The sequence below is a fragment of the Bos javanicus genome, chromosome 23 (assembly GCF_032452875.1).
Source record: "Bos javanicus breed banteng chromosome 23, ARS-OSU_banteng_1.0, whole genome shotgun sequence".
Lineage (NCBI taxonomy): Eukaryota > Metazoa > Chordata > Mammalia > Artiodactyla > Bovidae > Bos > Bos javanicus.
In genome coordinates this window covers 32,826,499-32,852,179 of record NC_083890.1, presented here as the reverse complement: position 1 = coordinate 32,852,179, position 25,681 = coordinate 32,826,499, and the positions used below count along the sequence as shown (strand labels likewise).

Sequence of the window (25,681 nt, the reverse complement as noted above, 5' to 3'; positions counted from 1 at the left end):
AATCTGTGTTTGGTTGAACCTGTGGATATGGAACCTTCGGATCCAGATGACCAACGGCTCTGTAACCTTCATTACTTCTTTGACTGCTCAACCAAAGAAATGGAATTGTTGTGCAGATCAGGTGAAAAGAACGTACTTGGCATCTAGTAAGTACTAAGGATATGTCTTTGTTCTTTGTAGTTAGGCTTGAAATCTATTTATTATTACTGATAAGTTTTCTAAGATCTCTTGAGTCATGCCTGTGAAGGTTCATTTTTGCCTTAATTTTTCTTTGGATAATGTGAAATGTGATAAGGGCATTTTGTATAGTTTCTCCATAAGTAAAAACTTTATATCTTCTAGGGCCCTTTGGGTGAACAAAGCCTTGAGCAGTTTTTACCCGCTCTACAAGTATGTCATTTATTCTTTTTAAAAAAGATGCGTTCGAACTTACCTCGTTCTCCAGCATGGCTCGCTGGTTACTGTGGCAACCATTCTCTAATAATCTTGTCAGGAAATATGATGTAACTATCTGTCTAATCTAATTTTGCAGACATAAAACAAGCACACAGCTTCCTTCTAAGAATCCTTCTAAAGCGTTCAGGGCCCAAGCGCTGTTCCTCCTTGTTCTGATGGTTTATAAGCTTGTACGCACTTGGGGAAGAACGCGCATCTTTGGGTGTTTCCTTGATTTAGAATGTTTATAGCATCCAGTGGCCCTTGTGTCACTGTAAAGGCTTATGTGCTTTCATGCTCATTCTCCTATTTTTGAGGAAATTTTGGGTATTTTTTAAAAAATGCAAGATTGTGGTTTCTAGAGGATTTGTATTTATTTTGGGACCTAAAAGGATCTAAGGTAATTGCTGGGATCAAGTCAGTATTTTCATGTATTATCAAGAGGCTAATTTTACAAAACATTTTTCTCCTGGTCCATGTGTGAGGAGTAAGTCTGTACCTTCTCTGCATCACTTCCTCCTACCTTCCTCAGCGCCCCCTAACACACTCAACAGGGGTCAAGTAGGACCTCCAGCTGTCCGTTCCTCGTGAGACCCCTTCACATGGCCAGCCGGCCTTCCATCACTTTGCCTTCCCCATCAGGACCACTCTCATTACACTTCCTGCTCCTGTTTGTTTTCAGTCACCCTAGGAAGCCTGGACTCCCAAGGCATCCCCTCGTTCCTTTGTCTTGTCCTCGTTTGATTCTTCTACTTCAGGTTTTAAAATCCTGCCTCTCCCTCTGGAGTCCCCTCCCTGTGCGCCCTGTGCCCTCGGGGTCATCAGCTGAGCTCCCCAACCTCCTGACTTGTCTGTGACCTTCCCCTCCTCTCTCTGGCTTTTCTGGAAACCTGGGTCTCCCCTGACAATACTGCTTCTCCCTCTCAGGTGGCTGCAGGTTCTTTAACCTTTCCTTGAACCATGCAAGGGAGGTGGGGAGTATCCTCTACACGGTTTCTGTACCATATCCCCTCCTTCCAAAGAGCCTCAGGTCGCTGTGTGGCCCACTGTCCCTCCTTGTCAGTCACCTGCTCCTCCCCCCAGTCACTCGCCTCACACCCTGGAGATTTCTCTTGCGGGTTCTCTATCCCTTTCTCCAAAGTGACTCCTGCTATTCCACCATTTGTGTCGGTAATCCTCCCAACCCCCTTGTCGCTCCTCTCCTCCTATGAGTGTATCTCCCTCCTTCCTCAGTGGCTCCGTCGCATGGTCATGCCCTTGGTCCCATTGTCCTTGATAACTCCAGTGCCTCCATAGCTCTCTCTGGGCATCCTGCTCGGACCACCACTCCCATCCTTCTGGCTCATTCTGTGAGGTTCCTCCAACCTCGACAGCCCTTGAACCACCAGGAGCTTCAGTTCATTGGCATCTGCCACCTCTTTGTGGTTCCACCTGACTTCTCCCCTTTCCCAGACTGATCATCCAGTGTCATCACTGCTTGTGTCCTCGCCACTCTTGTTCCTCTCACACTGTCATTCTCGCTCGACTAAACCACAATTCCAGGAGAATGCATCCCTCTCTCTGCACCTATTCTGCATCCGTGCAGCCAAATGTGCCAGGACACAACTGCACCACCATATTGATCGTCTCACTCTCAGTTGTGATCACAAACACCCTTGATGTCACCTGACCGTCACGTCATGTTGCCACTGTCTGTTCATTCCCTTGCTGTCTCAGACAACTACTGCACACTTTATACTTGCTGTTCAAATGTCCATTGTCTCCGTACTCTTTGCCACTACCTTTTTCACACATACAAAAATGAAAATGATCGAAGAGAACTTCCACATGTTCCCCACACCACACCTCCCACCTGCCCATCCATGTCTGCACCCGAGCCCACAGCTCCTGGGTGGGGGGGGGGCAACATCCTATTTCCATCTCCAAATACCTTCTCAAGGGCATTGCTCCATAAAATTTCCCCTCTTCCTCCTGTGTCATCAGTTTTCTTCTCTCTACTGGGTTCCCACAGGCATACAAGTTATTATTTTTCCCATTAAATAAAAACATCCTCTTGACTCCGATTTCCCCTCTGGCTACTCACCAATTTCTTTCTTTCCTCTTTCAACATTTGGAGTGAGTCATCTGTATTCATCACATCTAATACCGATGCCCCCACCCCCACCCCCCATTCTGTCTGGAGCCCATACTGGGGTTTTTACCTCTTACTCAGACTCCACTGACTCTGCTCTGTCAGCTCATCAGTGACATTTCATTGCTGCAGCAGTGGTCCCAGGCTCCTCTTGTTTCACCTCCAGCAGCATTTGACGTGCTTGATTTTTCTTCCCCTTGAATACATTCTCCACTTGACTGCCTGGACACACCCCTCCTGGTTTTCCTTGTTCCTCTCTGGCTGCTCTTTCTCAGCCTCCCTTGCTGGTTGTTCATCTCCCCAAACTCTAAATGGAGTGCCTCTGGGCACTTGTATCTCTTCTCTATTTAGCTTATGCTTTCAAGCTTGTCTATACAATGAAAGTTGTTATGTTTTCATTGGTAGCCCATATCTCGCCTGTGGACCCTGGGGCCCCTTTATCTGACCACCCTGAGTAGTGGTCAGCACTACTCAGATGTGTCCAATAGGCGTTTCAAGCACAACCTGTGCCCGCAACCCCTTAAGGGTGCTGATGTGTCTGTTTCACAGTGTGATCATTTCTAGGGGAGCCCCTTCTGGGAAATTGGATCTGGGGGATTGCACAAGGATGTGTGGACAAAATTAGGGCTTCAAGAGGCAAAGGGAGGGAGAAAAGGCAGGTTGGGGGGAAATGTGGCTTGATAATTGCTTGTATCTTGTCAAAGTTAATATTGCTAAGAAGCGTTAATGTTTTTGGAGGGAGGGTCAGAGAAGGGTGCAGGATGTGGAGATGGGTTTTGAAAAAGGTAAATCAATGATGAAACCTCAGGCTGATAATGCCTTTTCTGAATGGACCTTGAGGCTATATCCTGTCAGTTTATTTTTTGATGATAAATTCAGGAATACTGGAATAAGAATCAACTACTTGAAGTGTACAGCTGTTTTGCTAACATCTTCTAGTCTACCTGACTCGATGGACGTGGGTCTGAGTGAACTCTGGGAGTTGGTGATGGATAGGGAGGCCTGGCGTGCTGCGATTCATGGGGTCGCAAAGAGTCGGACACGACTGAGCGACTGATCTGATCGGATCTAGTCTACCGGTGCTGTGGTATGCTAAGTCTCGTCCAACTCTGTTGGAAGTCCAGGTGAGCCAGTGGACTGTAGCCCGCCAGGCTCCTCTGTCCATTGGATTCCGAGGCGAGAATACTGGAGTGGGTTGCCATTTCCTACTCCAGGGGGTCTTCCAGACCCAGGGATCTAGTCCATCGGGGCGCATTATAAATACATTCAAATGCCATTTCTCCATGGAGTTTGGTGGGTTAAATTTTTCTGGATAACTTGATTATCTGGGTCACTGAGAGTTAGCTAGTTTTCGGTCTTACTGGTTGCTGGTTGTTTAGTGATTTACCTGTTCAGCTCTGTTTTTAGCTGTTTAATGAACTTTGGAAAAACGTTCTTTTGTTTTTGAAATGTTTTAATGAAAATGGTGTGGCTGTTACTTAATCATTTTGGGAAACATATTCAGCTAGATGTTCAGTTAGAGAAATGGGTTCATTTAAAACCTCCTTCATGAAAAAAATCAACTGCTTGAATTTAAAACAACAATAAAAACAGCCTTGTTGTCCAAAAAGGAAATCCTCATTCTCTGCTATCTCCAGTCTGCTCCCCACCCCCACCAGCCTGCCCCACCAGACTTTCCATCTCAGTGAACAACATTCCATTTTTCCCTTAGGACAGAACTTTTGGAGTCATTCTTGAATTATCTTTCTCTCACACCCTCTCACAAATCCAATAGACTATACCTTCAAAATATATTCAGAATCCATTTCTAATCTCCTGACTGCTGGCATGCTGGGCCAGGCTGCCATAATTTTTCACGTGGATTAATGGAGTGTCCTAACCTGCCTCTCTGCTTCCTGCCTGATCCCCTTCAATTAGTTCTTAAACTTGCTCAGATTGTGTCATTCCTCTTTCTATCTCATTCAGAGGGAAAGCCAGTCATTCCTGTGACTTCTAAGCTACTATGTGATCCAGGCCGCTCTTACTCTCTGACTTCATCTCTTACTTTCCTCCATTTACTTTTTTCACTTCCTTCATCCTGGCTGTTTCTTGAATCAGTCTGGGCCTGCTTTCCACCTCAGAGCTTTTGCATTTGATGGAATTCCTTTCCTTTCTGGTCCTGTGTCCATGTGGCAAGGCTCCTGCACATCCCTCAGGTCTTTCCTCAAGTGTCACTTATCCAAGAGGCCTGTCCTGCTTTCCTGGCCACCCCTCTTAGCTTTCAACACCCCTGAAACACTGTGTCTCCTTTCTCCACTTCATTGTTTCTTAGCGTTTAGCATCATCTAGCAGAATCTGTATTTACCTCATTCCTTGTCTTTTCTCCCTTCTGCTAGAACAGAAGCTGCACAGGACAGAGGTCTTTGTTCTGCTCACTGCTTATTCCCAAGACTAAGCCTGTAGGTTGCTTTGTGGTAGAACCTCATAATATGTGTTAAACAAGAAGGAATCTTTCTTGCTCTGGGCATTCTTGTGGCTTAAAGTTAAATTGTAAATCTGTTTGCCACAAAGCACTAATAAAATTAATGATTTTATTTGTCTTCTATTAAGTATATTTACTATATGTGTCACATTGATTTAAGACCATAATGATAGGAATGGCAGACAGAATGCAAATTAGAGAAGAGTTTCTACAGCTTTTCATGCTGGTTCATTTCAATGCGTCCCATTCATGGAACAGCTGTATCTATACATTGAAAATGCATCAGCTTGTTTACATCTAGGTATCCTGCCTTATTACAGAAGCAAAAAAAGGCTCAGAGGGGCTGGTTGGAAATGTGATGACGTAAGGATGTTGTAACCTAATATGTTGTTTCAAATGCTGGGTGATGGGAAAGTCTGTGCTTTATTTATGTTAATAATCTCATTTGCAAGAGACTCCAGTCACTACCTGTTGTACAGTTTGCATTATTCCATGCCAGAACTTTTACATTTATTACTTAAGTTCTGCCTCTCTCGTTTGAGTAATAATGTCTCCAGTCCTCTAGTTGTGAGTTAATTTGTATTCTAAGACCAAAAAGCTATTGAGTATTTGGCAACTTTCTCAGTTCAAGTCAAACTAATGATAATTACCTAAATTCAGCCATTTGTTATCTTAGTAAAAGTCATTGATTCTCTGCCCCACTGGTTACTGCACATATACTATAAAACAAAGGACAGAACCTGTTCTGGTACATTTTGGCTTCTCTTAGTCTGTCAGAGTGAAGATTCAAGGCAATTCTTATTTCTGCTTACTTGCAAGCTTAAAACATTCCATTTTAGAAATTAATGTAATATAAAATTAATACTTTGGGTGGGGTAACATACGAGTTTTTAAAAAATTTATTTGGAAATTAGGTTTATGAAAGAGTAACCAAAGTAGTGTAGAGAGTTCCCGTGTACCTTTACCCTGCTTTCCCTAAAGTTAACAGCTTACTTGGCTTAGAGAGTAAAGAATCTGCCTGAATGCAGGAGACTGGGGTTCGATCTGGGTTGGAAAGACCCCCTGGAGAAGGGAACGAAGGGAACTGCTCCTCACTCCAGTATTCTTGTCTGGAGAATTCCCTGGATAGAGGAGCCTGGCGGGCTACAGTCCATGTGGGCCACCAAGAGTCATGACTTAGCAGCTAACACTTTTGACTGTAAACTCATCAAAACCAAGAAATTAAATGATGGTGTAATACTATTAACTACTGACTCCATTTGGATTGTGACCAGTTTTTCCACTAATGCCCTTTAATTCCAGGATTGAATCCAGGATACTATGTTTCATGTAGTCATTTTTCTTCTCATCTCCTGTAATCAATAGCATCTCTTTCAAAGCGTACGTGGATGGAAAAAGTAAGTCAAGTTAAAGCTGTAGGGAAGTTGTGAGAATTCCAGGTTTAAGGGACTAGGTAAAACTTTGGAGATATTCTGATCCAGGGGCTATAAAGAGGTGGTCCTGTGAGCTGAATTGGGCTCATACAATACTGGAATATGATTTGACTTAGTTGCCAACATTTAATGATTAGGAAGGCTTTCCTTGTAGCTCAGTTGGTAAAAAATCCGCCTACAATGCAGGAGGGCCGGGTTTGGTTCCTGGGTTGGGAAGATCCGCTGGAGAAGGGAATGGCTACCCACTCCAGTATTCTTGCCTGGAGAATTCTATGGATAGGTTTTCCAGAAAAATCTGTGTTTTCTTTTTGTTAGAGATCAGTGGCCCCTGCCACCCCAGGTCTATTCACTGACTAGGATGATGGCGTGGTCCTGAGAGGTGGCCGTCCCTTCTCTATGAGCAAGTAATTCCAGTCACTTCAGATTGTGCCCTTCCTGATACTGCTCTGGGCTAAACCTGCCCTTTACATGCCCCAGAAGACAAGTGTTGCACTTAATCCACCCTGTCTTGCCTTCTTAGACCAAAGAGGAGCCAGACTCCTTTTTGGTCTGAGAGCTTGCAAGGCATGGTTTTGGCTCCTCCAGAGGAGGACAAAGATGATGGCAGAAAGACGGTGCATTATAAATACCCAGTGAGGTCTAGTCCCACTCTTAGTCTACGTGGATCTTTACTTGTCTCCCACAAATACCACAGTTTGCAAACAAGTCCCCTGAGACGACATCTGATTTGCTCCCACTTCCTGTTTAGCTGTATGTGGTTACCTATTATGAGTCGCTACCAGGTAAAAGATGATGAACCTGAAAATCCAGCTTTGTGGCTTCTCTTGAGAAGCCAGGTGACCAGGCAACGCTGGGGTTGCATTTCTCACCTGGTCTGGACTCAGGGCTGTGCCCTCAGCCAGGAACAGGCTCTTCTGGCCCCCACATGTCCACTGAGGGACCCCATGGCATTTGTAGTGTTGGTCTTAGGTTATTTATTGTGTCGGAAGCCAGAGAAGCCCCATTAGTTTCCTTTCGTGTTGCCTGACATTAGTTATTTTCTTGACAAGGATGACTTCAGTAACTCCTCCAAGTTGTTGAGCACAAGGGAATTTGGCACAGGGGCTTGTGATGGGTTCAGAGCCTAGCTGACACTCCAATTCTGATTCTGTCTCTTGTGCCCCGACCCCTCTTCCTGGATGTGCTCTCAGCTCCTAAGGTTTAATGATGCCTATCAGTGTAGAGTGTTCTGTTCAGGAGCATTTTTGTTAAAGTAGCTGGAAGTACTATATTTAAAGAACTCAGTTGGGACTTCCCTGGTGGTCCAGTGATTAAGAATCCACCTTGCAATGCAAGGGAGACAGGTTTGACCCCTGGCTCAGGGAACTTAAACCCTACATGCTGCGGAGCAACTAAGCCCTGGCGCCACAACTGGTCTATGTGCCACAACCAGTCCATGCGCTGCAATGAAAGATCCTGCATGCCACAAATAAGACATAACGAAGCCAAATAATTGAATAAATGGCAATTGCATAAAGTGATAATTGAAAAAGGAAAACTAAGTGGAAACTACGGTTGTGAAATTTCAAGCAGTATCTGGTTGGTATCCCTGTAATCTCACGAGGAGCATACGCATGCGTGTATGCTCAGTCACTTCTGTTGAGTCCGACTCTTTGTGACCTCATGGACTGTAGCCTACCAGGTTCTTCTGTCCATGGGATTCTCCAGGCAAGAATACTGGAGGGGGTTGCCAAGCCCTCCCCCAGGGGATCTTCCCGACCTGGGGACTGCTCAAATCTCCCTTCCTCTCCTGAATTGCAGGCAGATTCTTTGCCCATTGAGCCACCTGGGAAGCCCCCCTAGAAGCATAGACTTTATTTTTCATTTTTTGTTAATTTTCATTAGGAATTGCATAAAATTTTTATTTTATTGAAATATAGTTGATTTACAGCATTGTGTTAGTTTCTGCTGTCCAGTGATTCAGTGATATATATATATATATATATATATATATATATACACATTCTTTTTCATATTCTTTTATATTATAGTTTGTCACAGGATGTTGAATATAGGTCCCTGTGCTGTACAGAGGGCCTTGTTTTTTATCCAGCCTATATATAATAGTTGGCATCTGCTGATCCTAAACTCCCACTTCTTTCCCCTCCATCCCACCTCCCTCCTAGCACATACATATAGAAACAAGGAGAGCATTCTCTTTTCTGATCATTATAGAAACATGGGGCCAATTATTAAAGGAGTTTTTTACCTGTGTGTAACTCTAAGGGTGTATATCTGTGTGGCTCAGTATGATAGCTGTGTTTATATGGGGTTCCTGATGGGCTGCAGTCCATGGGATCACAGAGTCAGGCATGGCTTAGCGACTAAACAATGGAGCACTTGAAATGTGCTAGTCTGAGTTGAATTGCGCTTTGAGTATAAGATACACACTGAATTTTGGATATACTCTGAAAGACAGAACATAAAATGTCTCAAATAACTTTTAATATTGTCTACATGTTTAAATGATACTGTTTTGGATAGGTTAAGTAAAATAAGTTGTTAATTTCATCTTTTTTTTTTTTTTAACTTAAAAAAAGTAGCCGAAAGAAAATGTAAGCTTAAGGACACAACTCCCATTATGTTTGTGTTAGATGTAGTGACTCTAGATTTTGCTGTATTGGATGGCAAAGAAGGCTGAGCAGCCTAGTTTCTAGGCCATGGTAAAGTCAAGTTCAAAGAATAAGTGTGGACAGAATGGAATAGTAAATTGTTTTCATAACTCTTGGCTTTACTAAAATGTGTACTTCACTGCTCACTTCACTGTATTTGCTGCATTTAGTTGGATACCAAGCTGCGCTCTTGCTTGGTTAGTTGTACTGGTGTTGTGACATTGTTGGAAGTCAGAAAGATGCTTTTTGGAATTCCAAGCTCCTATGCTATGTCCTTGAGTCAATTATTTAACCTCCTGAGCCTCAAAGCCCTGCCCTGTAAAATAGGGACAATGGTGATCCACCCTAGTGTGTGGAAATTAGGGAAAGTAACAATGCAAAATAGTATTTTTTGCATGTATAATATTGAGGATACAATATTAGTATAGTAAATGATATTTATCTTTGTTTTAATTCATTATTCTTGTTTGTATGAAAAATGTCTCATTTTATCACTTCTGTGTGCTAGGAGTAAGTGTTAGTTGCTCAGTCATGTCTGACTCTTTGCGACCCCATGGACTATAGTGCACTAAGCTCCTCTGTCCATGGAATTCTCCAGGCAAGAATACTGGAGTGGGTTGCCATTGGCTTCTCCAGGGGATCTTCCTGACCCAGGGATCAAACTCAGGTCTCCCACATTGTAGACAGATTCTTTACTGTCTGAGCCAAGGCTGCCCACAAATCAGAAAAAGGCACCTTTGTTGATTCACCAGAAAACATTTCTACTTGGGTTTTCTTCTATTCACTCCTCTCGTGACAAAGGTTTTTTATTGTAAGTTGATCAGTCTTTTCAGTTGTTGATGTTCAATATTTATGAAAATCCAGCAGTGGACTATATGACAGATACTGTTTTAGAAAGTATTGGACACCTTAAACTTTTACAGAAGCTGGAGACATATGGGTACAATAGAAAGGAATGTATATATTATTACATAAAAGATCCCAGATAATTGGATAAGTGAGAATGGACAGAGTGATATAACCAAAACCATACCTTGGAGACACGCATAGCTGTTCTTCATCTGGTCCTCTCCCTTTGTGGTTGTCAGGTACACACAGGAGTACTTTGTGGTTTTGTTTTTGTTTTAGGTAAGGCTAAGTTTTCCAATGCTTCAAATTCTAATTATATGCCTTATGGAGCTTATTTGACTTAGTGGAAAATGAATGTTAATAACCCTGGGAGCATCTGTAGGCATTAACTGCTAGAGAAACTCTGAATGGAAGAACAGAGTACCAGGAAGAATGAGTAGCTTTTCAATTCTTTTCTCCCTGGTTGGGTGGAGAAGAAAATGGCAACCCACTCCAGTACTCTTGCCTGGAGAGTCCCCTGGAGGGAGGAGCCTGGTGGGCTGCAGTCCATGGGGTCGCAAAGAGTCAGACACGACTGAGCGACTTTCACTTCACTTCTCCCTTGTTCATTAAGGAATCAGGACCCAGGAGCTAGAAGTTAGGGACTCAGAAGGCCAGTTGGTGGCCTGCTTGCAGATAAAAATGCATAGACTTTTTTTTTTTTTTTAAAGCTTATCCAGTTTTCCTCAAAATCAATGAAAGTGCATTCCCAGGTGGCACTAGTGGTAAAGAAAGAAAGAAAATGAAAGTGAAGTCGTGTCCAACTCTTTGCGACCCCATGGGGTGTAGCCTATCAGGCTCCTCCGTCCATGGGATTTTCTAGGCAATAGTACTGGAGTGGGTTGCCATTTCCTTCTCCAGGGGATCTTCCTGACCCAGGGATTGAACCTGCGTTTCCTGAATTGTAGACAGATGCTTTACTGTCTGAGCCACCAGGGAAGTCTGCCTGCTAATCCAGGAGACAGAGGCTCTATCCCTGGGTCAGGAAGATCCCCTGGAGGAGGGCATGGCAACCCTCTCCAGTATTCTTGCCTAGAGAATCCCCATAGACAGAGAAGCCTGGTGGGCTATAGTCCATAGGGTCGGAAAGAGTCGATTAAGCACGCATGCCTTTTCCCTGAAATCGGTGAAAGATACTGCATTAATCAATCATACTTTGGCTCACATCCACGTCTCTTGTGCTATAAAGGCTTGAATCTCTCACTTCTTTCCACAGATTGGCTTTGCTTGGCAGTAACTTTTAAAAAGATAAAGCAAAGTCCTTCTTGCCAGAGTAACTCTCTTATTAGCTGTGCAGTGGCTTGTTTCATGCAGATTACTCAGCTAGTACATTCAGAAATGCTTCATAACCAACAACTCGTTTATAACGTATAAGTGTTGTTATTAACTGGACTATGACTGCTGGCCAGGAAATTTACTTGAAATCACCCACAGATTCCAGCCACCCACCACCTCTTGGTAGGTATGGAGGGTGCTTTCCAAGTGGTCCTCTTGTTATCCCACCTGGATCTCAGGCAGTATCTCACGGCCACCAGGAGCCTGGCTTTATCCACCAACTCTAGGTTCTGGTTGCCCTGCTCAGGATATCAGAGTCACTCTGTAACAGGAATCCTCTGATTCCTGATAGGCAGCCTCTTTTTCCTCAATTCTTAGTATATTAATATATCATCTTATAGCTATACAGTAGCAATGGAAATGAGCAGTTGATTGCCAGAGTCTAGGGACAGGGCTGTCGGTAAGAGGATGTCACCTCTGGGACCCCTAAGCTGCTTGGCTTTCCACCGAGGACTTCAGAATCAGTGCACATGTCCTAGATGCTTCTGACGTCATGACCCCATGAATGAGCCCGGGAAGGGACTTTTGGTGGCTTGAGCACCCTCCCCCCCCACCTTTTGTCTGCTCTCTCTGGGACAAGATGCTAGGCATCTGCCTTCAATACCTTTGTTTTCTGTCCAGTCTGCAAGTAAAGAAGTGCTTCAAAACCTTTCAGATTAATAGTTCTGCTGTCATCTTGGTTTTCCTCCTTGGCTTTCTGGGTAGTGCTGGATGCTGCTTCTGCTGAATCTATTTTTTTTTTTTTAATTTAAAAAATTATGATAAAAACCACATAAAAATTATTATTCTCTCTGGAGATGCACAGTTCAGTGGTATTAAGCATAGGCACATGGTTGTAATAGCACGTCTCCAGAGCTTTTTCATCTTGTCCACTGAGTATCCTTCACTGTGAGGTAGGATGAGATGTGTCTTTGCTGGTTCATTTACTGTTTGCCCTGCTGCTTGTCCCCCATCTACAAAATAGAGAATACTGTTTGAACATCTCTTTATCATAGAAATTGTGTCAATTTCCCCCTACTCTTGCTTACTCTTGGCATATCAAGTGGAATATATTAATAATGTGCTTGAAGTAATCTAATATTTACCAGAATTTCTTTGTATTTCTAAGTGAGCATATGTTTGATGTTTTATTTCATGGGATAGCAATTAACACTTTTTATATCATTCAACAAATAAATTACTATGCAGTGATTAAAAAATGCTCCTATTAAGGCTTATATTAGATGGGCCAACGGTTCGTTTGGCATTTTCCACCATCTTTGTAAAACGAGAATAAACTTTTTGGCCAACCCAGGTTTTTGGGAGAGGCTCCTCTGGCCGGACTTCCTTCCCAGTGAGACTGCTGGGCCAGCCATTCAGTGAATTTGCTCAAGTTGTTGTACCGTCTTTACTTGCTAGCTGGGAATCTAGGTAGAGATGGGATTTGGAAAGCCAGAAGTGAAGTGAAGTGAAAGTTGCTCATTCGTGCCTGACTTTTTGCCCATGGACTGTCCATGGAATTCTCCAGGCCAGAATGCTGAAGTGGGTAGCCTTTCCTTCAAAAGCCAGAGATTTGGTTTAAAGATGGGGAATACGGAGGGCAGGAAGTGTTCTCAGTTGATAGGATATGCTGCTGCTAAGTCGCTTCAGTCGTGTCCAACTCTGTGTGACCCCATAGACGGCAGCCCACCAGGCTCTGCTGTCCCTGGGATTCTCCAGGCAAGAACACTGGAGTGGGTTGCCATTTCCTGCTCCATTGCCTGAAAGTGAAAAGTCAAAGTCGCTCAGTCGCGTCCGACTTGTAGTGACCCCATGGACTGCAGCCTACCAGGCTCCTCCATCCATGGTATTTTCTAGGCAAGAGTACTGGAGTGGCTTGCCATTGCCTTCTCCTGATAGGATATAAACCTCACCAAATACCTCGGCTAAAAAAAAAATATTCTCCGAGTTGAGCACAAGGTCCCAGCATGGAAAGATGTACAGGGTTATTTTTCCTGGCACTTTCCATCTCCAGCATCCCAGATGGTAGCTCCCCTAGTTCGTAACGTCCCCTGGCAGCCTTGCCCTTGTCTTGCTGGGCCTGAATCACAGATGTTGGGTGATATTGAGTTTTGAGTTAATTGGCCTTATTGCTATTATACTTTTGTGTGGTGTTTTGAATTCATGAATTAGTCATTAAGTTGTGTTTAGCAGAAGGACGTCCTGGGAATCTGTGATCTGTCCAGCTGACCTTCTTTTAGAAGGATGCTGTATATGCAGACTATAGCAAATGATGGTGGGAAAAACAGAATTCTCTTAGGGGACCCTTTAACTGCAGCCTTTTTTTCCAACTCTTGGCTTTGCAGGAGAATTTATGCCTTACTGGAGAGTTTTAGTGGGATTATCTATCAGGGTGGGATGGAGGCTGTGTTCTGAGGCTTAGAAGCTTTTGTATTATTTTTGTGTAATACAGCCACCTGAAGGGGTTGAGGGAAGTCAATTATTAGATAAATTTTCCCCAGGATGAGTCACCTCTGAAATAAATGAAATTGGATAATTGGGATTTCCTGCTTGGGGCGGTCGTTGTCAGGTTCTGTTTCTTTTTTTCACAGTTGAGGAAGCACTTGAAATTTCAAGGTCCCAGATGTGGGTCACAAAACAAGAATCTGAAAGCACATAGATATTTATGGTTTATTATTCTAATTACTTAATCTTTAATAATCTTTGAGAAGCTGTGATTTATGGTCTGTCCTGGGTAGGGGTAAGTTTCCCAGCTCAGGGTAAACACCCGGTAATTATGTGGTTAATGAAATAAGTTCTAACTACTTTCTAAAGCTGAAGTCCCTTTTTAACAAGTAGCAGGTAAGTGAAATGAAGGCACAAGAATTTCACCTTTTACTCCCTAGGGATGGACTGATGTGGTTTGGTGGGCTCATTGTCTTTTGGTACATTATGAATGCTTCAGATTTCTAGGTGTGATCATCTCAGAGTTTGAAATCACACACTGTATGATTTATGCCAGGGCAGGATGAATCTTTTTAGTTAAGTTTAGCTGGGTAAGTGTTGGAGAAGATTCTTGAGAGTCCCTTGGACTGCAAGGAGATCCAACCAGTCCATTCTAAAGGAGATCAGTCCTGGGTGTTCTTTGGAAGGAATGATGCTAAAGCTGAAACTCCAATACTTTGGCCACCTCATGCAAAGAGTTGACTCATTGGAGAAGACTCTGATTCTGGGAGGGATTGGGGGCAGGAGGAGAAGGGGACGACAGAGGATGAGATAGCTGGATGGTATCACTGACTCGATGGACATGAGTTTGAGTGAACTCCGAGAGTTAGTGATGGACAGGGAGGCCTGGCGTGCTGCAGTTCATGGGGTCGCAAAGAGTCGGACATGACTGAGCGACTGAGCCGAAGCTTTTAATTTTTCATGTTGGACCAACTTGTCTTGTTCACTGGTTTTCTCATACAAGGGTACCTGTACAGTGCCTGTACAGTCAGGTACGGTGCCTGACATCACTTACACCTTTTTATTAACAAAAATTAGTGTTGGTTTAAAAGAAAACTTCTCTAATTCAGTGCATGGGCCAACCATTTCTGAACTAAATCATAAACACGACTTTTGCTGTGTCTTGGCTATTGTCTTAAAAACATCAGCAGACAGTGTCATAATGGTTGTGAGTTTTCTTCCATGAAATAAAAGATGAATTTCACTTCTGGGTGAGGCATTATAGTTGCCTTGTACTTTCATTTCTGGTTAGATTAGACAGAAACAAAGAGGGAATATAAAGATAGGAGAGGTATTAGTTTAATGTGACATGTAGAAAAATATTTTTCTGTTTTTCATGGGTACATGCCAGAAATAGAAATAAAAGTAAGGAAGTTTATCAAATAGTATGTTACCTGTTGAATATTACATTATCTGTAAAGCATATCAAAGGCTGTATAAAGTTGGGGCATACAGAGCCAATTTATATGCCTCAGTGATAACTGGGTCATTCAGAGGCATCATTATAAGGAAGTGATGTATCTCTGTGGTGGGTATGAGTAGTCTCTAGCTGCTTATATGAGAAGCCATAAATTGTTTAAGGCTGGTCCCCTAGCAAACAGTGACAATGTGTACCATGCGTTTCTGAGAAATAATGCCAGGAAATGTACGGCAAAACAATGAAGCTTAGTATATAAGCAGTTTAAGAAATATGACACAAGGAAGGTCCAATGATCTGAACAGCAATCATGTGTTAGTCACATGCAATTCATGTATGCTGGCATTGTGCTTAGAAATCTCTTAGGATGGCAGTTTTATGATATGGTCATTGTGACCAAGAATACTGATTGCTTTACCCAGTTCGGAAAGCTCACTGTGGATGTATAATCATGCAAAGTTTGGTTTGTTCTCTGCTGGGTGTGCATTTATCTTTGAGATCATGGCTTGTCCTTTTCTGCCACAGTGGGCATTGGGCATCATGGTCACAGGCTTCTTGGGCGCCACAGAGGGAAGGCTCCCTCCCACTGGGCAGAAGCCTGTGAATGCTGTCGAGGCTAAGACTGTCCCACACTGAGCAGAAAGGGAAGCCAGAAGGACTTGGACTCACGATATTTTGCTGACATCGTTCAGACCTGCTGCTGGAAGCTTTAATGAGCTGGTGTTTCAGAACCACGTGGCAGGGCAGGCCGCTTGCTCATACACAGACTTCTCGGATTGCTGGCTTCCCTTAGCTCACTGAAGCTCTTGTCCAGCCAGGAGGACCTTGTGGCAGGTTTGCCCCTGGGCCCAGGAAGACAGAAGCATCGGCCATTAGGCTGGCCCAGTGCTCAGAGATAAACATGAAGGTGCTCAACTGAGCGAGACCTTGGGGCGGACACACAGCCCCTTGGTTACCTCCAGCATTTCGGGCATGTGGGTTTGTGTTTGGAATTGGTGAGGAGGTGCTCTATTGATCCAGCAGGCTTACAGCTCCAGTGGCATACTAATTTCTTCCCCCCTGATGCCAGGATTTCCTTCCCTTGACTGTGAGTAGAGAAGGTAAAGGGGGAATCATTTTCTGTGAGTGCCCTGATGTGCACAGAGTGGGAACAGAAGCCCACCTGGAGGCTCTTGCTCATTTCTGAAGCCCTGAGCCTGGCTCTTCCCTTAGGGGTATTTGGGCCAATTGTTACCGCATTTCCCACTGCGTAAATGGAAGATTTGGGCAAGTCTGGTTGAATGGTTTAGTCTTCTACAAAAACAAAAGCACTTTTTTTTTTTCTTAAAGTGAAAAAAGTTTAACTTGTTTTTGAACCCAGCTTTATTGACCTAAATGAGCTCAGGCAGCTCTAAGGCTACAAGGGAGCACTTTGGCTGCAGTGAGGCAGGGCCTGTCACTTTGGAGGTGCATCAGTGTACAATTGAGGGCCCCCAGATAAGCCATCGGTCAGCCTCCCCAAGGGGTGGGGGAGCAGAGTGTCACAGTGCAGTCCTGGGTCATTGTCCTCCCATTTACATTATTTTGAAAACTGCACAGCATTTAAAATTCTGCTGAAAGAACATTTGATTAGGGATAGAGTACATAGGCTTTCCCTCCTTCCATAGTGCTAAAAGGAATTTAGGAAAATCACTGTTTCCTGTGTTTAAGAATAGGGGAGGGTAAGAAGGAGGGAAAGAGACCACTTTTCTCCCTTTGAAATCAGGAAAGCAATATCTTACAGAGAGATGTGAGAGTATAAAAGATACCTGAGCTCCTTGTAAGAAAACTTTCATTGACCATTAGAGGTTTCAATTATTCAGCAGGCAGATTTAGAAGTTTTCTATTGACTTTCTTCTCTCTCATTTGTTTAGTCTGTGGGGGTCCTGAGTTCTGGAAAGAGCTCATTGGGATCTCTGCTAAATTACCAGGAGAGATTTTTTTTTTTTTTTAACCAAAATAATTAATTTTTTTCCCATCTTATTTTCTGGGTCAAGAAGAAGAGACAGTGAGACAGTCAAGGCAAAAGTTGCTCAAATAATTGTAGCCAAGGGGAGAGGGGTGTTTGTGGGATGCTGCAAGGAGGAGAGGACTGCAGAGAAAAGCAGGGTGGAGGACCAGATGGACATCTGTCTGTTGACATCTTAGTTCATCTGAAGTGTTACGATTAGACCTGGCCTCTTCATATTGAGAAGTGGATGTGCCTGACAGCCGTATTCCTGCAGCGGGAAGATTATTCACTGCAATGGGATGTCTAAAAAATTGCTCAGTTCTACACAGCAGCCTTGAAGACCAGGAATTCTTGGGAAGCCAGGGTCTCTTGGTTAAACTGAGGTTTTATCTGAAACCCATTTGGTTTTCAGACATGTTGGGAATGTTCTTAAAATGCCCAAGTGTGCCTTGGAGTGGAATGCTCAGTGAGTTCACTTTATTATCCTTTGGTGATTGAGACATTTTTCCAATATGTGAGGAGTTCATGATAAATTCTGCCTTTCCAAACCTTTACCTAGAAATGTGTATAGTTGAGCTAATTTCCAAGTACGTATTCCTCAAGAGCTCTGTGTATTTTTTAAGGAACCATAATGTTTGTTCCACATTCATTTTTCTGACAAATTTCATTCTTTTAAAAATTACTGGGATTAATTCCTTTAATTTTCCAGTTGGTTTATGATTCTCCAAGTTGAGTATGGGTTATTTCTATAAATGGACATGTGTAATTGTAAAGCAGTGTCTCTGGCTCTGAGGGACCTGTGAATTAAATGAAGCTCATTTTTGATGATTTCTGCCTCTTCTCTTTCTCCTTCTGTCCCTCCCTAGGATTCAGGGTTTTCACCTTTGTCTTGCCCTCATCCAAGCCTAATCTCTGACATTTGAAATTCATTTCAGCTGAAGTCACCTTCACGAAATGACAAGTTTAACTCATTCTCTCACACAGAAATAATCACAGTTAAAGCCTTTTCTTTATTTTTGGTAGGAAAGGCCCTATATGCTGCTAATGGAATTTCAGGTGCTAGAGTTTTGAGTACAGATTTTTTTAGTCATGACCTTATTCCTTATAATGATACCATATTGTAAACTGCTGTTTTAGTTGCCACTCAGGAGGAGACAAATTTCTAAGAAACTTTCAGAAACTTCTAGAAAGCTCTAGAAAGGAGCACGTTTGTTTTCTCAACTGAGACTTAAAAACAGGAATTGCTACTTCTATGCCTAGAGTTGTCATCCTGGAAATTGTTCCTGCATTGAATCTAATTTAGCAAACGTTTATTGATAGCCAATTGTATGCAGTTATAACTACTACCCTAGCTGTAGAAAAACCACCCGTTTGTCTTCTAAAGTACATATTGAGTAAAGAAACTGGGTATTGAGTAGCTGACTGATAATGAATGATTTTTATAATTCTGGATCTCGGAAATATCTCTCAGGATGCCAGCAGGTATAATAAAATGGTCTTGTGAACAAGTAAATTTCCCTCCCCCAACTAGAGCTCTCACAGGGGAAAATGTGTATAGTATTTCCCAAATTTACTTCATTATGAAATTTTATAATTATTATTATCATCAGTAGTAGCAGTAGTATAGCATTAATAGTCCCTGGAGGGACAGTTTGGAAAATGCTAATCTAGTCCATGAAAATATATTTTTGTCTTTTTAGAGAGCTCTTTTATTTCACTCTTTTTTTTCTTTTTGGTTTGGCTGTGCCTCATGGCTTGTGGGATCTTAGTTCCCAACCGACCAAGAATTGAACCCAAGCCCCCTGCAGTGAAGCATGGAGTCTTAACCACTGGACTGCCAGGGAATTCAGAGAGCTCATTTATATTAGTGTGTATGTATTTATTATTCAGAAACAGAAAAACTGTTCTTTGAATAGTGATAAATGGATTCCTGTCCGTAAGTTTTTTTATGTAAAGGGTGCCTGTATTTCACTTGGGTACTGGTGAGGTTTTAGAGGGCTGGGGTCCAGAGATGATGGTGGTGATAACCTTCATGGGATGAACCCTCACACAGGGTGCTTACTTAAGGATGGTGTTGGGTATTTCTTCTGGAATCTAAAGCAAGAAGTAGGAACTTGCAGTTCCTGTTTATAGATGACAGATAACTTGCCCAATATGCCGCTTAGAGAGTTTTTATAACATGCTAGCCACTTTTTTTTTTTTTAAGGTGATGAGATTTTTTTATTTTTATTTTATTTTTTATTTTTTTTTTAAACCACTTATTTAAATTCCATGGATGGAGGAGCCTGGCGGACTACAGTCCATGGGGTCGCAAAGAGTCGGACATGACTGAGCGACTTCACTCACTCACTCACTCACTCAGCCACTTTTTTTTTTTTTAAGGTGATGAGATTTTTTTTTTAAAAACCACTTATTTGAGATAATTGTAGGTTCATACGCAGTGGTAAGAAATGAGACCCTGTATTCCTTTCATCCATTTCCTCTAGTGATAACATGTTGCATAACAGTGTTATAGTTTCACAATGAAGAAATTAACATTGATACAATCAGCAATCTTATTTAGATTTCCAAGCGTTTACATACACCTGTGTGTGTGTGTTTCGTTCTGTGCAGTTTTATCATGTGTGACAATTCACGTGACCATCACAGTCAAGATACTGAACTTCCTTCTAAGGATGCCTCGATGTCCCCTTTATGATCACAGCCAGCTTTCTCCCGGCCTCCCACCCTCAATCCCTGACATGGCTGCATGACTGGTGGACCACAGAGGGCACCCGTGTGTGCCTGACCCTTAGTCCTGGCTCCTCTCACTCCACCCTTGACTTTTCTCTAGGGATTCACATTCTGTTCTTTCACATACACAGTTCTCCTTTTCTTTCCTTAGTATCCAAAATTAGAGTTCTTAGGCTTTTTTCTTTAAAAAAAAAAAAAATTGTAATTTTTAAGAAAGAAAATTGAATCACACTATTATTTTGCAAGTGTGGAGACCGGTTATTTTTTCCCCCTCCAGCTCTGTTTTGAGCTTGCCTCCATTTTTGAAGATTTTTTTTGCTGACCTCCCACTAGCTTGATACCAGAGCACACACAAGGAGGATGGTGGTGACTTTAGGGGATAAAGGTAGAGATTCCTGCACTCCATTCCTTGAATTCATATAAAGGCATCTTTACTTCAGCATCTCTGAGTGCTGTACTAGCTTTGGTTGCTGTGGTGCTAAGCATACTCCCAGAGCCCTAGGGATTTAACTCGCTGCAGACTAGAAGCTGTCAGTACACCTAGGGATGCAGGGAAGCACAGCACATACATTTCTATGGATCACAATCATGTCAGAGGCTATGTACATTTAAGAGAAAACTCCAAAACTGGAAACAGTGAAGTCTTTTGAAATCTCTATGTGGGATACAGTTAAAAAAACAAACAAACAAACCAAAACACAGGATTATGGAACAGTTAGCCAAATGTAGATTTTTGCTTATTGAACCCACCAAGCATACTCCTCATTCGGGTCTTTGAACTAGCTGTTCCCTCTGTGCCTGGAAAGCTTTTTTTTTTTTTCCCAGAATTCCACCTGGCTTGGCTCCTTCCCTCCGCCTTCTTTAGGTCTCTGAGCAATGTTACCTCTTCCCTGTAGTGAATTACACCAACCCCACCCCATTCTCCTTACTGTTTCTCCATCCCACTTTGATCACCATCTAACATGTCCAATGTCTTATTTATGTGACTGTATTCTTTTCCCCCTGGTAGAACGTGAGCCTCCTGAAGGCAGGAATTTTTGCCTATTTTGTGCATTGCTGTATCCCTAGCATCTTATAGAATAGTGCCTGCACATATGAGATAATGGATATTCTTCAGATGCATGTTTTCAAGAGTAAAGGTTTGTTTAAGTTGTAGGACACAAAGGAATAATCATATCTGTGTAGGTCAGCTCCTGATAAAGATGCTCATTTAAAAATGTTGAGTCAGTTTAGTACAAGTGTATACTTTGCTTGCCTACGTAGAACAAGTTTCTAGCAGTGACTTTTCTGTTGGAAAATGATTGACTTTGGGGGAGCTCTTGCAGATGTAAAGGAAATTAACCAGCCGATCTAGGTAATTGAACCTTGCAAACTACCCTGGAAGTGTTTATCCTTCTGCCGAACTGAAGCATGAGTTCAGTGTTTGCATAACCACCTGTGTAATTACTCACATTAGCATTCCAGCATGTATTCGGTGAGCTACACTCTTCAATTTTGCAATGAAAGTATTTGCACATATTGGCTGCTACTGTGCAAAGTGGGTTTTTGTACATTCTGGAAGCCTGTGTCACTGTTTTGATCTGGGGGGTGTGGTCTAGTGGTGTAGAGCATTTGCTTTCTGGGTGAAAAGAGAATCCATGATGGAAGCAAACTTTTGGTTTCAGTTTTTCTTTGGGGGCTGTTTCTGTTAGTTCTAGGAATGGAAAAAAGTAAATATTGCTCTAAAACTGAACTGAAGTCGCTCAGTCGTGTCCAACTCTTCTCAACCTCATGGATTGTTGCCTGCCAGGCTCCTCCGTCCATGGGATTTTCCAGGCAAGAGTACTGTACTGAGTTGCCATTTCCTTCTCCAGGGAATCTTCCTGACCCAGGGATTGAACCCAGGTCTCCCACATTGTAGGCAGATGCTTTACCATCAGAACCACCAGGGAAGTAAATATTGCTCTAAGGATACTTTATATAAATATATTGTGGTTGAAAAAATACAATGTTGTTTGTACAGCAACATGGTAGGGTAGGGTAGGGTTGGAAGCTTCTGGGCCAGATGAATGTCTGGTGGTTTGGGGAGCAGTTTGGAGGGAGGCACTGGCTGGGGAGCAAAAAGGGGATGTAATGTGGCTGGAAAAGGCCTCCTTGGGGAGACGTACCGTCTCCCGCCAGTTCCCGTAGGACTGGGAGCTCTGTGGTGTGGCTGTATGGGTGCTTCCTGTTACCTCACCCTGTGTGAGTTGAGAATGTTAGGAGGAAGCAGAAACACTAATTCGGAAAGTTACATGGACCCCAATGTTCACGGCAGCATTACTGACAATTGCCAAGATACGGAAGCAACCTAAATGCCCATCGATAGATGAATGGATAAAGAAGATAGAGTATGTCTACACAATGCAGTATTACTCAGCCCTAAAAACGAATGAAATAATGCCATTTGCAGCAATATAGATGGACCTAGAGATGATCATACTAAGTGAAGTACGTCAGATAAAGACAAATACTGTATGCTTTCGCTTACATGCAAAATCTAAAAAAGAAATCAGTTAAAGCAGACTCATGGGTACAAACTGGTGGTTACCAGAGGGGAGAGGGCTGGCAGGAGGGGCACGATGGGGGAGGAGGTACAAACTACTCGGGATAAATAAGTTACATGTATGTAATGTCCATCTCAGAGAATATAATCAGTATTTAATAATTATATGTGGAGTATAATCTATAAAAACGTTGAATTAGTGTCTTGTGCACCTGAAACTAACATGATATTGTAAGACAACGATACTTCAGTTTAAAAAATGTCAGAAGAGAAAGGTTGGAGAGGGAAGAGTTAAGGGAGAACGTTAAGGCAGCAAGAAAGTAATTCATTTTTTTGAGACAGGCGCCCACGTGTGAACACTTGGCTCTCAAACAACTCACACTTTCCTTCATTATCCACAGACACCCCCAAACCACCTTTCACGTACTGGATTCTGACTTTTTTTTTTTTTTTCTGATTCTGACTTTTCTGTATCAGCCAAACATTAAAGAAAATTCTGAGTACAGCTGTGAGGGAAATTCAGGCAGTTCAATCATTCAGTGTGCTGGAAGCAGAGTCCTGATGTTCATGCGAGCTGACTGGAACACCTTTCCTTTGTTAGTAAAGTTATTGCTAACTTTAAATAACTAATAGGGGTCAGATGCCACTTAATTAATTTCTGAGCCTAGTCAGCTAGCTGTCCTTTCCCCAAGGGAAATAAGCTCAGCTGAGTTACTTAAATCACACTTTTCCCATTTCTTGAAGTCATTTCCATTACCCTGCCCTAGAAAAAGTAGGCGGCTGCAGAGAGGAGGTTGAGACAGAATTATAAGACCATTTGCGTTAAATGAGCTCAGTGCACCACTCTTCGAGATCCTTGAGCAGACAGCTAACATCTCCTAATAAGCACCAGCTGCATACAGATCCAGGTTTTCCAATGAAACCAAAGTGGGCTGTTTGCAGAGATGAAACAGACAAGACTTGACAATCTCACAGAACACTCGACGCAAAATGACGTGGTAGAACCAGGAACATGAGAACAGTCTGATAATCTGTGAATCTTCCCACTGAAGTGTGTGAATTCTATAGTTTTAAGTCCTCTGCCCACTCTTCAGAAATGGTCAAAATATCTAGACGTGGAATTAAGGAGACTTCTGCAATGTCTACAACCTTATTTCACATATGTATATCACTGTCTTTTGTCCCAGGCTCCCATTTCTTGACCCAAATTTTTAATCAGCCACAATATGTTACATGGGATGGTACAGCTATTGGATTATAGTAAGGAATTATAATAAAGCATTCTTTTAGGAGGGTTTTAGTTTTTTGCCATCTTAACAAGAAAAATTTCATATGGTCCTATTTGCTAGTTATTTTGGCTGAATTTTAAAAATCCTTACAAGGATTATACATTCTTTCTATTTTTGCTACAGTGGAGGAATTCAAGTAGTGTAGTTTATCTGAATTTTTAGGAGCCCCTTCTTGGGCTCCAATGCCTACGTCTGGTGTTAATACAGGGCCTTTGGGAAAGGCTAGATTTAAATATTGGGTGGGTATGTCTTGAACCCTGTTCTGGGGAACTCTTCTTGGTCTCAGATGGAGGAACTCACAACAACTAGTTTTACCCAAAAGCTGGGCCCCAGGCTTAGATGCCAATAGAGCAGGGCTTAGTGCCTTGGGTTTTAGTTTCAGTCTCATTCCATGGATCATTCTCGCCGTTTACTTAACGTTGAGTGTCATGCTGTATTTTGAATTTGCCCCCCACCCCCCCCACCCCCAGCCCAAGTTATTTCAGAAATTACCACAGCTGCTTCTCGGTTATTTGAATGCTTAACACTCCTATTTCCACAGGAGTTGTTAACCCCACAGCTGTCCGGGGGTAGCTTCACCCCCACCATCACCCCATCCCATCTGCCACCTCTCACTGCTTCCTCACTTGCTACACTTCGAGGTGGCAAATTCCCAAATGAGCCACTGACTTCCCGCCTTTACAGGGGGCTGGGCCTTAGGTTCATAGTAACTTCTTTCACTGGAAGGACTTTCTTTGGCTGGGACCCCCACCCTGGGGCACTGCTGCCTCTCAAGGACGTGCTTTGTACGGTGGGTGTTGATTCTTCCACTCGGCTTGGAAACTTTTGCAAGGAAACCAAAAGGTGCCTTTAGCTTAAGCAGCTGTGGCTCCCCCTCCCACTCACCCTCTCGTTTTTCAAACTCAGAATCTTATTAGAACATGGGAAGGTCGCAAAGTTTCATCCATCGCTGAAGGATGTGGCTCACCTTGGATGCCCGTCTTCCCAACACTGTTTCCAGTCTCGGTCTTTTTCCAGATGGGTAGCATCCACAGGGAGCTGTTTTATCCTGGCCACCTCTTCAAAGCTTAGCAGACTCTCTCTCCAGTGCTCCCTCAGCAAGCTGTTACAGTAAGCAGAAAAACAAGCCCATTAAATTAAGAATTGAATGCTCAGTGTCTCTTTCCTTGCCAACCTCGTTAGAAAACAGCGATAAAGTATGGATGCATATAATTACATGATGCATATAATTAAACACTTGAAATCAGTTCAAGAGGGGACCTTTATAATGCTTTTCTAACTGTGGAATTTTCATGTCAGAGTGGGGAGCTAGGTGTCTCTGTTGTACTTAATCCCTCATCTCACTGCGGGTAGGAGGGAGGAGGTAAAGGAGAGGACAGCGTTCATTTTGACCACAGCTCCAAGGTCCCATCAGAGTCATTTTGTTACCCATGGAGTACACTGGAACAGACCTACTCCCCCGTAATTGTGTTTATTTTTGACTGTGTGTAGTTTGATGATTAGCAGTCATCAAAGATAAAGATGTGCATGACTTGGCTATTCTAAAGAAGCATGGAAGATGATTGTTAACTGTGTGATGTGCTTGCTCACAGGAATGAAAAATAGGGATATTCGGTATTTTGTGCTATCCCCATGGAGTCATGTGGGTACTCAATTTTTGAGGGATGAAAGAGCACTAGGAGATTTCATCTGTCTCACAGGTCTCCCACCCTGTGGGCTCTTTTCAAGTAGGAAGTGAAAAGACTAAAGGACTAGCTAAGGGTTGAACTAGACTTTTGGTCCACAAAGCAGGTTTCATTGAGTACCTTCTAGGTGAGAGTTGTTCGGTTCCTCAGTCCTGTCTGACACTTGGCGACCCCATGGACTGCCGCACACCAGGCCGTCTTTCGCTATCTCCTGGAGTTTGCTCAAACTCATGTTCACTGAGTCGGTGATGCCATCCAACCATCTCA

General features: G+C 42.8%; 2 protein-coding genes across 9 annotated transcripts in view; one reads left to right on the top strand and one right to left on the bottom strand.

Moving 5' to 3' along the window:
• Nucleotides 1-25,681, top strand: part of CARMIL1 (capping protein regulator and myosin 1 linker 1) — a 307,561-nt gene that overhangs the window by 58,054 nt on the left and 223,826 nt on the right. The gene's annotated exons all lie outside the window — the stretch shown is intronic.
• Nucleotides 1-25,681, bottom strand: part of LOC133236957 (cytidine monophosphate-N-acetylneuraminic acid hydroxylase) — a 294,937-nt gene that overhangs the window by 237,687 nt on the left and 31,569 nt on the right. The window contains exon 2 of one of the 2 annotated variants that reach the window (XM_061399275.1): nt 24,697-24,831. The gene's annotated coding sequence lies outside the window, so the exon portion shown is untranslated. Of the gene's footprint in view, nt 1-24,696; nt 24,839-25,681 lie in introns of those variants that run through there. The other variant, XM_061399276.1, reaches the window with a different exon arrangement.